The sequence below is a fragment of the Coffea arabica genome, chromosome 5e (genome assembly GCF_036785885.1).
Source record: "Coffea arabica cultivar ET-39 chromosome 5e, Coffea Arabica ET-39 HiFi, whole genome shotgun sequence".
NCBI lineage: Eukaryota > Viridiplantae > Streptophyta > Magnoliopsida > Gentianales > Rubiaceae > Coffea > Coffea arabica.
Window position 1 is genome coordinate 24,228,853 of NC_092318.1, and position 11,813 is coordinate 24,240,665.

The window sequence follows — 11,813 nt, forward strand, 5'->3', positions numbered from 1 at the left end:
CACCACTACTTCACCAAGAAACTCCATAAGGTTGCTCCTTTCTTCTATGTAGAGTGAAATTCCAAATGATTTGTGAGTTGAAGGATGAAAAACAAGCAAGATGGGAGCAAGGATGGAATTTTTTTCTCTTCCCCCTTTTCTTTCCTTGGGTTCGGCCGAGAGGATGAGTGAGTGATGGAGGGAAAGTGTTGTGAATCTTGTGGAGGAAAAATGAAGAAAAGGTAACTTTAAGTTGGTGCAAAAGTCAACTCTCAATAGTAGCGAAATAGTGCATTGTACTACCACTTTCTCTCTTGTTTGTTACACTTATACACTAATCCTCCAAGGTAATTTCTCTAACACTGTAATTACTCATACTTATTAGTCTAGTATTAAATTCTCAAATCTCCAATCAGTCGTACCGGTGCGATTTTCGAGAAACTTTCGACGTGAATAAGATAAAGTGAAATTTAAGAGAAATTCATGCAATAATAATATAATTAAATAACACTAGGGCAAATAATTATAAAAATGACTAAACTAAGAATAAAAACATGAGTTCTCACATTCTCTCCCCCTTAAAAGAATTTCGTCCACGAAATTCATACCTTGATTTGGAAATAGGTCTGGATATTTCTGTCGAATCCCCTTTTCTACTTCTCAAGTTGCTTCCTCTATTCCGTAATTTCTCCATAAAACTTTTGCCCAAGGGATTCGCTTATTCCTTAGTTCTTTCACCTTATGATCCAGAAGCTTCACTGGTTTCTTCTTATAAATTAGAGCCTTGTCGATCTCAATATTTTCTGGTTGCAGTACATGAGAGGGATCTGGATTGATACTTCTTGAGTATAGACACATGGAAAACGTTATGAATTTGAGATAAACTTGGTGGCAGTTCCAACTTATAGGCCACGTTTTCCACACGTTGGAGAATCTTATAAGGTCCTACAAATTTAGGTTGCAACTTCTTTCCTTTCCCTGACATCAAACTTGCTTTTAGAGGAGTGATCTTAAGGAAAAATTGATCTCCAACTGCAAATTCTAAATCCTTCCTTCGATTATCTGCATAACTCTTCTAGCGGCTTTGAGCTGTCTGAATCCTTTGACGTATTAACTTCACCTTTTCGCACGCCTCCTTAATCCATGGTACTGTAGTTGGGTCTAAAATCTTTCTTTCGCCTACTTCATCCCAACAAATTGGAGATCTACACTTCCGGCCATAAAGAGTTTCATACGAAGCCATTTGAATGGATGAATGGAAGCTATTATTGTAAGCAAATTCCACCAATATCAAGTATTTACTCCAACTCTCTCCAAAATCCAAAATACATGTTCTCAACATATCCTCAAGAGTCTGAATTGTTCTCTCTGACTGTCCATCGGTCTGGAGGTGGTAGGTAATGCTAAAATTCAATTTGATCCCTAGCATTTCCTGCATCCTCTACCAGAACCGAGAAACAAACCGAGGGTCTCGATCAGATACAATACTTACTGGTATCCCATGTAGCCTTATAATTTCTTCCAAATATAACTTAGCTAATTTCTCCAGGGAGTACTTCATACTAATCGGCAGAAAATGAGCAGATTCGGTCAGTCTATCCACTATGATCCAAATGGCATCATGCCCTCTCTGTGTCCTCGACAATCCAGATACAAAATTCATGGTAATATTTTCCTATTTTCACTCGGGTATCTCTAAAGGTTGCAATAGGCCAAACGGTTTCTGATACTCGGCTTTAACCTGCTATCAAATGAAACATATCTGGACAAATCGAACAATTTTCTTCTTCATGTTCTCCCACTAGTACAAACTCTTTCGGTTTTGGTACATTTTATTTCCTCCAGGATGTACCGTATACTTAGAACGATGAGCTTCCTCCAAAATTTTCCTTTTAAACCCTTTATCGTTTGGCACCACTATGCGATTTCAAAACCTTAGTACACCATTTACTCCCAAATTGAAATCCGACTTTTCTCCCTTATTAACTTTCTCCAACCACTTTTGTGCTTCAGAATCCTTCCCTTGTGCCTCCTTGATACGATCTAACAAAGTAGATTTCATGACAATGTTCCCAAGGATCACTTTTCTTGGTTCAAGTTGAGGGTTCCAAATACTAACCTCTTCCAACAAGTGTAACTCTTTGATCATCAATCCCGCTAGTTGTACTCGACGACTTAAAGTATCTGCTACCACATTAGGTTTCCCTGGATGATAATTAATCGTGCAATCATAATCCTCTAAAAATTCCACCCATCTATGTTGTCTCAAATTTAACTCTTTTTGGGAAAACAAGTACTTAAAACTCTTGTGATCGGTAAAAATCTCAAACGTCACCCCATATAGGTAATGTCTCCACTTCTTCAATGAAAACACTACAACTGTTAACTCCAAATCATGAGTTGGATAATTTCTCTCGTGAGGTTTTAACTTTCTAGAAGCATATGCAATCACCTTATCATTCTGCATCAATGCACACCCTAATCCTTCATTTGAAGTATCTGTATAAATCACAAAGCTATCCTTTCCATTAGGTAAAGCTAATACAGGTGCCTTTGTCAATCGTTCTTTCAACTCCTGAAAACTTTCATCACACTTAGAGGTCCATATAAACTTTTTACTTTTCTTGGTCAACTCAGTCAGGAGTCCCACAGTTTTAGAAAAATCTTTAATAAACCTTCGGTAATACCCTGCTAACCCTAAGAAATTTCAAACTTCAGTAGGGTTTTCCGGTTGTTTCCACTTAGAAACTGCTTCAACTTTGGTCGGATCTACCTTAATTTCTTCCTTGGAGATTATATGACCTAAGAAAGTCACTTCTTTCAACCAAAATTCCCATTGACTAAACTTAGCATACAACTAATGTTCCCTCCAGGTTTGCAAAACAATCCTCAAATGTTTTTCATGATCTTTCAGAGTTTTAGAATATACCAGTATATCGTTAATGAACACCACCACAAACTGATCCAGGTAAGGCTTAAAGATTCGGTGCATTAAATCCATAAAAGCTGCAGGAGCATTAGTCAACCCAAACGGCATCACTGCAAACTCAAAGTGCCCGTACCTCGAATTAAAGCCAGTTTTAGGTATATCCTTTTCCAAAATCCCCAACTGATAATAACCCTCCTGAGATCCAACTTTGAGAACACTACCGCCCCTTGCAATTGGTCAAACAATTCATCAATGTGGGGTAAAGGGTACTTATTCTTGATAGTAATGTCATTCAAGTCTCAGTAGTCTATGCACAACCTTTGTTGACCTTGGTCCCTAACTTTTGATGTTTACAAAACAATGGATAATACTAATATCTCTTCAAGAAATATTTTCAGTTGTGAAGCAAATCAGATTCAAAAATCAAGTGTAATTGAAAGGGACAAAGGCTGCTGAAAGGCTGCTCAAAAATCAGATCATGGAGTAGAAGAGGCAACTTGGGAGTTGGAGGAAGAGATGCAAAAGAAATACCCTGAGCTATTTTGTGACGGCCCCACCTCCCCGTAGGGCGTACCAGAGGGTTCGGCGGGCCGCCTGCCCGGCTCTCGCCGGGACTCAGTCGTTCACTAAAGTCCTCAAACGAATTACAAGAATAAACCTCAAATATACATCACATGGTCCACAAATATACATCCAAATCTCCAATAATTACATGTCACAAATCCAGCGGAAACAATTCTCAACTATACATAAAATGATTTCCAAATCCAAATTGTACAAAACATAGGCCATCCAGTCACGTGAATAAGTACTACCAGCCTTCCTTTGCCACGAGCCCTGTGGAGGGGAATAAAATAGTTTTTGGGGTGAGCTAGAAGCTCAGCGAGTAACCAGCAAAATCATTAATCAAATATATTTCACAATGTTGCATTTCGATGATTTCGATGATGTCATGATTCAGAGATCAAATGTCCGTTTAGTGCTCTCGTGAGCCGGTGAAATCATAGCACTTGAACACCCAACGCTCAAATATTTCATTTAACATTAACACACGAACTCACGAAAGTGGGAGCAACATCGGTGCTCCAGATAACCATGAACATGAACCATAAACAAGGTGGAGACGTTGGTGTCCAGCACAAGACTTTCCCAGAACTCATTGAAGCCAAAATCATATCATGAATTCACATGCAAGCACGCATGAAATGCAATCGAATAAATAATGCAAGAAACATTTCACAAATAACTTTGGAAATAGTTTAGGGCCACTCACCTCCACGGCTCAGAAATCATCCAGCATATAACATTGCCTTGCTCAAATCCAAGTCTTAGATCACAAACTCAATGAAATCAAGTCCTTTAAAAGTTCGGACAGCACTTCCCCTGAATTTGCTAACTTTTCCAGCCATCAGGGCTTCATTATTTCCTCATTCCAACCCAAAGGTACACACACAACAACAAGTTCATCCAATAGCCATTCAGCAAGCTCCAAGTAGTATAAGTACAAGTCAAGCTAGGGAAAAGTCCGGAAATGAAAGTTTAGCTCAAAACCAGAAAAACAGTTTTGACGTCATTTTGCGGTAATGGCACCAAAGGTACTACGAGTATCGGATGGAGGTCCAAGACCCACCGTTTCGAAGCTAAGAGAAAGGGATACAATATTATAGAAGGTCACTCAACCCAGTTTCGAGTGTAACCAGGTCAAAAATGCAAGATACTACACCAGAATAGGAAAAACAGGTTCACGAATCGCATTCTGGTGTAAACATCATAAATCAGGCTACCGAAGTCCAAATCCAGAAATTCCAAAACCAGCTGAAATATAAGAAACAAGGCTACATTGCATCAGAAGACCTCAACAACCAATTCGGAAGCAATCCTGACCAAAACAACCAATTACAGGCGCAAATCCCAATTTCGGGTAAACCAGAACAGCAATAGTAATTTCGACTTATCTCACTCTACACAACTCCGATTGACCTGAAATTTTGTAGGCACCTTTAAAATACCATTCTCTACAACTTTCATGTTTTAAGACAAGGCCAATTCGGCCTCTATCTATGACCTAAAAATTCGGACAGAATGTTCCTTCACAAAACCGAATTTTCTGAAATTTCTTCCAAAACAGAAATTAGTTGCAATTAATCACTTTTTCCACCTCATAGAGTCCTTAAACATCATTTCCAATCATCATACATGACCCCATAATCATATTCATATGAAAACAGAAAAATCCCCAATAATTATAAAACTTCACCAATTCAACCAAAATCAAGAAATAATCCATAAAGTTGCACCTTATATCACCACTAATCATGAATTGAACATCATTAGAGCAAGGAGAGGGGTCATTCACAACTCACCTTAGCAATACAAGAGATAGAGCAACTAGTCACCTTAGCCTCCCAAATAACTTCACCAATCACCTCACTAACACTCATAGAAGGAGTTTTATGGAACAAATGCAAGATTAAACGGTTGATCTTGAAGATTGAGCAAGATTAGAACCAAGAAAGTTGAGAGAGTTTTCTTCTTTTTGCTTGAGAGAGAGCCGGCTTCAAGTTTGCAAATTTGAGGGATTTTTGGTCAATTTTTGCTTAAATTGGTAAAGGCATGAATAGTGGTCAAATGGCAAGACTAAATCTTATGGTGACACTTGTCACCTTTTGGTTCAAAACTTATCTTTTTGTCTCTCCAATACAAATATCTTAACACTTTGTAAAATAATATCACTTAATACAAAATTCCAACAAGTTGTCAAAAATATAATGCATTTACCGCACTAGCGGGTCCCACGTCCAAAATACGCTTTTAATTTCTCAAAAACTAACCGATACTAGAAAAATCATTTTAAAACTATCTTTGCTCATAAACTTTATATGGAGAATTTTTCTAATCAAGAAAATGTAGAAAAGGCGGGCAATTAAAAAAAATAAACCCTAGAAAATTAGAACATTTCCAGGTTCTCAAACTCATTTTTTTTTTCGGGGCGTCACATATTTAGTAACCCAGGTGAGCAATTTCGAGGGCGAAATTCTTTAAGGAGGAGAGAGTGTGAGAACCCAGAAAATTTTTTTTTTTTTTTTTATTATTTTATTCCTGTGCACCCGTTTTCTTTTAATTTCTTTATTATATTACTTTTATCAACATTTTATCAGTAAATATAGTTCTTAAATCATTTTTCTAGTATAAGGTAGTTCGTGAGAATTTTGGAACGTCTTTTGGTCGTGGGACTCGCTAGTGCATTAAGTGAGAGAAATTTGACCAATTAGGTTAAATTTTTGCGTAAAGAAATTTTGTTACTAGGTATTAGGAGATAATTGGAGGTTGTCTAGATGAATTAGCCATGAGGGACAAGAAGATAGCTCTAGCAAAAATAATGCGCCAAGTGTCAAATTGTTGTTGGACTAAACTTGCCTAACTTTGCCTAACTTTCTTTAACTTGAATAAAAGACCAAAAATTGACCAAATCATCTTCATTTCAGCCTTGTCTTGGCCGAACCTCTCTAGCAAGCAAAGGAAAAAATTCTTCAACCTTCCATCTTCTAATCTTGCTCAAATCTTGAAAACTAGCCGTTTGTTTCTTGAATTAGTCCATAAAAACATCTTGCTAAGGGTCTTTGAAGAACTTGGTGGTGTTGTTTTGGAAGAAAACCTCACAAGCTACAACCTTTCTTGAAGAACTAAGGTATCTTGCTTGGAACTCATCTTTTGTTATAAATTTTGGCCAATTGGTGCCTTATAGTAGCTATTTACGCGATTTTACGGAAGATTTGGTGGATTGGAGTGAAGTTTCCTAATTTTCTGATTTTTCTGGATTTTTTTCTGGAATTTTCTGTTTTCCTATGATGGATATGATTGAGCTTGAATTGGTGGTTCTAAATGGTATTAAATAGTTCTCTTGTGCGTTAATTGTGGTTAATTGCGGAAAATTTCCGCTTGTGCGGAAAATTTCAGATTTAGGGTTTCAAATTGGGGGTTTTCTATTGTTGATTGTTGAACTTCTAATTGGCTATAATTGAAGGGTATTATGACCCTAATGACGCATATGGAATGGCTTATATATTGTTTGGGTGCTTGTGGTTGTGTTGGATGGCTTTTATTGGTTGTCTTGTAGGTTGGAAAAGCTGAAATTTTAGGGGAAATGCTGTCCAAGTGTCTAGGGTATTGGATTCTTATGTGTTGGGTTGAGATTTGATAGAAGTGAATAATCTTAGGGTTTATTTCTACTTTTAACCCTAAATGTTATGTATTTTTCATTTCCAAGCTATATTTGGGTCTTGCCTTAATAGTTCCTAGAAAAAGGTATTCGACTTGTGTTTGCGTTTTCATTGTACTTTCTTGATTGTTATAGGGCGTGCCGGTGATCCGAGGCTCACGTCGGGCGAAAACTTGTGAAATTTCTTTGTTGAACTTGGTGAGTGTACTACTCACATGTTTGTTATTCCGTGGCTTTCTTGTACTTGAATTCTGTGGTTTGGACTAGTTGTGATGATTGTTTGAGCTAGGTGAGGCGAGAGTGTACTTTACCACTCTCGTACTCTCTAGCCTCCTTGACTGGTTATTATACTAAGCTTACTTGACTGTTTATGATATTACTTGAATATTATGGACTGTACTGGATTTGGTATCGCTTGGATACCAAATTTACTGTTCACTCTGAGCTCTACCTCATTGGAAGTCAATGGACTCGAGCCAGTAAGGACTTGGTCGGGGACATTTGACAAGCCATGGGGACTGTATTTGGGAATCTTTGGGTATGAGACCCTTGATTCCGGTATACTCGAGTAATACCAATTCTGTACTGTTTGGTGTTCGGACCCGGTAAGGGGAAAGTGAGGTGGACGGATAATTGGAGTAAAGAGGAGTCTACGGTCATGATTACCTGGTATACATTGACGGAGAGTGAATGAGATAAGATCAAGCATGGCAAAAGAGGAAAAGGGCTCTTGAGAGCCATCCGTATCCTTTTATTCCCTACACTTGGGTGTTGTTGATTTTACTTACTTGACGTGCGATTTGGACTGAATATTCTTGTGTTTATGTGATCCTGGTATATTTTGGTGATGGTACCTCATTGGGCGAAAGCTCACTCCGTGAATTTTGTTTTCCTTACAGGGATTTACCTTTTGGACTTGTGAGTTTGAAGATGAGTTGAGTAGAGCTGGTTGAGAGATTTTGTATAGCTCCTCAATAGTTGGCAACTTGATTGTACTTGAATTTACATGTTTCCTTTTGGCTTGTAATCATACAAATGTGGTTGGTAACAATGTATGTGTATTCATGTTCCATGTATTATACTTGGCTTGTATATATATTCCTTTCAGGGATTGTAAGCAGTTATTTGCATTTGATTGGGTCCTGGCTGATTGTGACGTGGTAGTCACTATTCACGTTATGTTTTAACTTTTGTTTTTCCATTTCTTGATTGTTGGCTTGGTTAAGCGCGCTAGTAGATTCCCGAACGCCTTGAGTTACTGTTTTACCGTTTTAGTAGTCCTGGCGAGAGCTGGGCAGGCAGTCCGCTAACCCTTTTGGTACGCCTTAGGGGAAGGTGGGGCTGTCACAACTAGCGTTGGACTAGTGTGGTATCGAGAAATGGATCACACCTAGCGTTGGACTAGTGTGATAGCGTCACACATTAATTATAATCTCATAAAAACACAATAAAGCGAGTAAACACATAATATCACATAAACACATAACACATAGTCATGATATCTGGATGCAAGGCCCTAAGAAAGCGGTAACACATAGCACGTAAGCATGCAAATCACACAGGCGAAAAGAAAGCGAATAAAACCCTAGCTTTTACATTTGAGGGGGGCGTACTACAATCTAACGGGGGGAAATGAAAATAAATAAAATGAACCTAACTATTACAACTTGGCATTTAGATACCTTTCAAATAATCAGAATGAACTAAAATAAATATACGAAATTAAAACGAATAGAGCGAATTAATAAATAAATAAAATGAAAACATTCAAAAGGCATGCAATTAAACACATAAATCACATAAGTACACATAAGGTCAGATAAAGTAAAAATAAGGGATAGAGTGTATCTCCCTTGAGTTGGGGCCCTAATGAAATGAATTTATTTATTTACCCTCCAAAAAAACAAAGAAAGGGTCAAGGCATCTCTTTAATTAACAAAATAATCAATGAAATGGAAATTGAATCACTCAAAGCGTTCAAATAAACTAGAGAGCTCATCTTCATTAAATTGAAACAAACAAGGACCCAATTGAAGCAATTAAAGAAGTTAAAAGGGCCAATTTGATTGATTTTTCCAATTGTTTGGGCCATAGTAGAATTGGACAAAAAGCAAGGGATAAAAAAAAGGCAATTTTTCATTTTTGGTTTGCATGCAAGCTTACGTAGAAGAAAATTTCTGCAACTTTTACTTCCGCAAGCTTCTTCCTCATTCTACCAGGTAGATTAAAATGCGAATCTCAAGCAAAACCCCAAGTTTATCAATCTAAAGCTAACAAAACTTCAACCCATTCAATTAACATCATTAAACGCAATCATCTATCCCCAGAAAATCCAATCGAAGCAGCTAGACATAGAGATGCAGCTAAGAACTAACAACCCAGACCATGAAACATCCTAAAACCCAAACCTTCAAGGAAACCAAACTAAACCTTCAGGGAAATATCCTAAAACCCAAGGCTTGAACATAACCCCAACTCTAGATTTACGCACAACAAAAATTCAGAATAAAGAAAGTATTGACAGCAAGCTTCTACCGCAACTAAAGGAACTTCTGCAACATCTAAAGCTTTGAGTTTTCAGCAACCCTTAAGCGGCAAATTTTTATGCCAATCCCAACCCGAAACAACCAGCTCATCAACTAAGATCCGTTAGAAACCAACTCATCAACAAACAACGAAAATCCGAACAACGAACACCATAGTCATTGGAAATCCAAACAAAGCAAAAATCATGCGAGAAACGCAGGAAAAGGAAAACGCAGCTAGCTTCTGAGGAAAACAACAGTGGTATCATCAGGAGCAAAAAGTTTCCAACCACATCACCCAAATCGTCAAACAACAAACCATTTCCAAAACATTGTGGGCAGGTTTAAACCATCAAAACTGGGTTTTCACAGCATCAGGGAACAAGTTAGATATCCATGAGATAACATGCTTCGTCGGTTTCTTTCTTTTTCAGCAACTTATGTCTTCATTTCCAGAACTTAAATACCACAAGAAAATACCAACAGAAAAGGAAACAACGTAGGGAAAACACAAACATGTCATAAGAGCATAAGGAAGGAAGAAAGAATGGTGAAACAACAATCATCCGCCAATCAAACAAAAAACGCAGCGACTATATTGGTGGAAGAATCCAGTTGGAAACCATCATCTTACCTCCTCCACTGCTTTATGTTGCCAAATCACCATGAAGATGCACAAATGAACAAACTCCGCCGGTCCACCCAAGAACGAAATGCCGACTCTGCTGAAGAATTGCGCAGGCGGGATCTTTGGACTTGATCTCGAAGGCTTCTGCTGTTTTTTCCAGATTTTCGCCCATTCTTTTTTTTTTTTTTGATCCTACGAAGCTCGAAGTTTTCTCCTTTTCTTTCTCCCTCTGCTCCTCTTTTCTTTTCCTTCCTTGCTCTTTCTAGCGTCGAACTCCCTTCTTCTCTCTGGTTTTCTCTCAGTTTCCTTCCTTCCAGCCGCCACCCAGATTCTCAGTCTATCTCTCCCTCTAGCTCCCGCTCGGTCTCTCTCTCTTTTACTCTATCTCTCAACCTCAGCCGCCACTCTCTCTTCTTGCCTTCTTTAGTTTTTTCCTTCCAGCTGCTACCCTCTACTCTCTTTTCTAGTTGTTCTCTTTTTCTCTCAACTCCGCCGCCAACTCCTACCCTTGCCTTTTCTTTTCCTAAAACCTAGCCGCCACCCTCGCTCAGCCCGTCAACCTATCCTATCCCTCTTGCTTCTCAAACCCCTTTCAAAACCTCCTCTGATCTCTGGCGGCATTGTTCTTGTTCTTCTTGTTTCTTTCCTTCGCTACCCCTAAAACCCAGCCGTCACACAATCTTGCTTCATCTGCCGTTCCCCTTCTTTTCTTCCTTTCCTCCCACGAAAACCCTCTGCCCTTTTCTCTCTTTTTCTCACGAAAGCTCTCTTGCCCCCCGTAGCCTCTTGCCTTCAGCCACCCATTCCACTCTACTCTCCTTTCTCTCAGATCCTTTATCCCCAGAATTTTCTTTTGCCGTTAGCCTTTTCTCTCCTGCCCCGCTCTCGATTTTTTTTTCCTCCAGCCGCCGGAGCCCGAAACCCTTTTTTAGCCTTCAAACTCTCCCTTCACTCTTTCCTTCAGCCGTCATCCGACCCCCCCTCCTCACGCACTCCTTCTTTCCTTTTATAGTTACAAAGACCTCTTAGCCCTAACATCCAATGGCCAGCTTGCTGTCTTTTCCTTTTTACGGGTTCTAAGCTATCAGATGGCGCTTTCTTCACATGAATTTGAGCCTCTTAGATGAAGGCCAGATGGAAGGGTATGAGAAAGATCCGATGGTGAGAAAAAATAGTGGAACAAATGGTGGAAAATAAAATGGGACAAAGCTGCATTTCCTCCGCGCATGGTTTCTAAGCTGAGAGCTTGGGTCATGTGCAGCTCACGCATGCATGAGCTCTCCTTTTTTTCTCTTTTTTTTTCTTTTTTTTCAATTTATTAAACAACAATAACCAAGAGTAACAATTTAAATAAAAACTTGAATAAAATGAACAAAAACTAGGAACAAAAGATAAAACAAAAGGCTGAGATTTTTCTATGTTTGCTTAATGATTTTCCCTCTCTTTTCCCTCTCTTTTTTTTCCTTTTTTTCAATTAATTAAACAGTAAAAAAGAAATAAAACATATTTTATATATATATTTTTTTGAATAAT

At 38.4% G+C, this 11,813-nt stretch overlaps 1 long non-coding RNA gene across 1 annotated transcript; it reads left to right on the forward strand.

Annotated features, from left to right (window-relative positions):
• The first annotated feature begins 6,264 nt into the window (after nt 1-6,264).
• Nucleotides 6,265-7,299, forward strand: LOC140006224 (uncharacterized). Its single transcript, XR_011813860.1, has 2 exons — nt 6,265-6,596; nt 7,263-7,299. It is a non-coding gene; the product is annotated as an uncharacterized lncRNA (long non-coding RNA).
• The last annotated feature ends 4,514 nt before the right edge of the window (nt 7,300-11,813 follow it).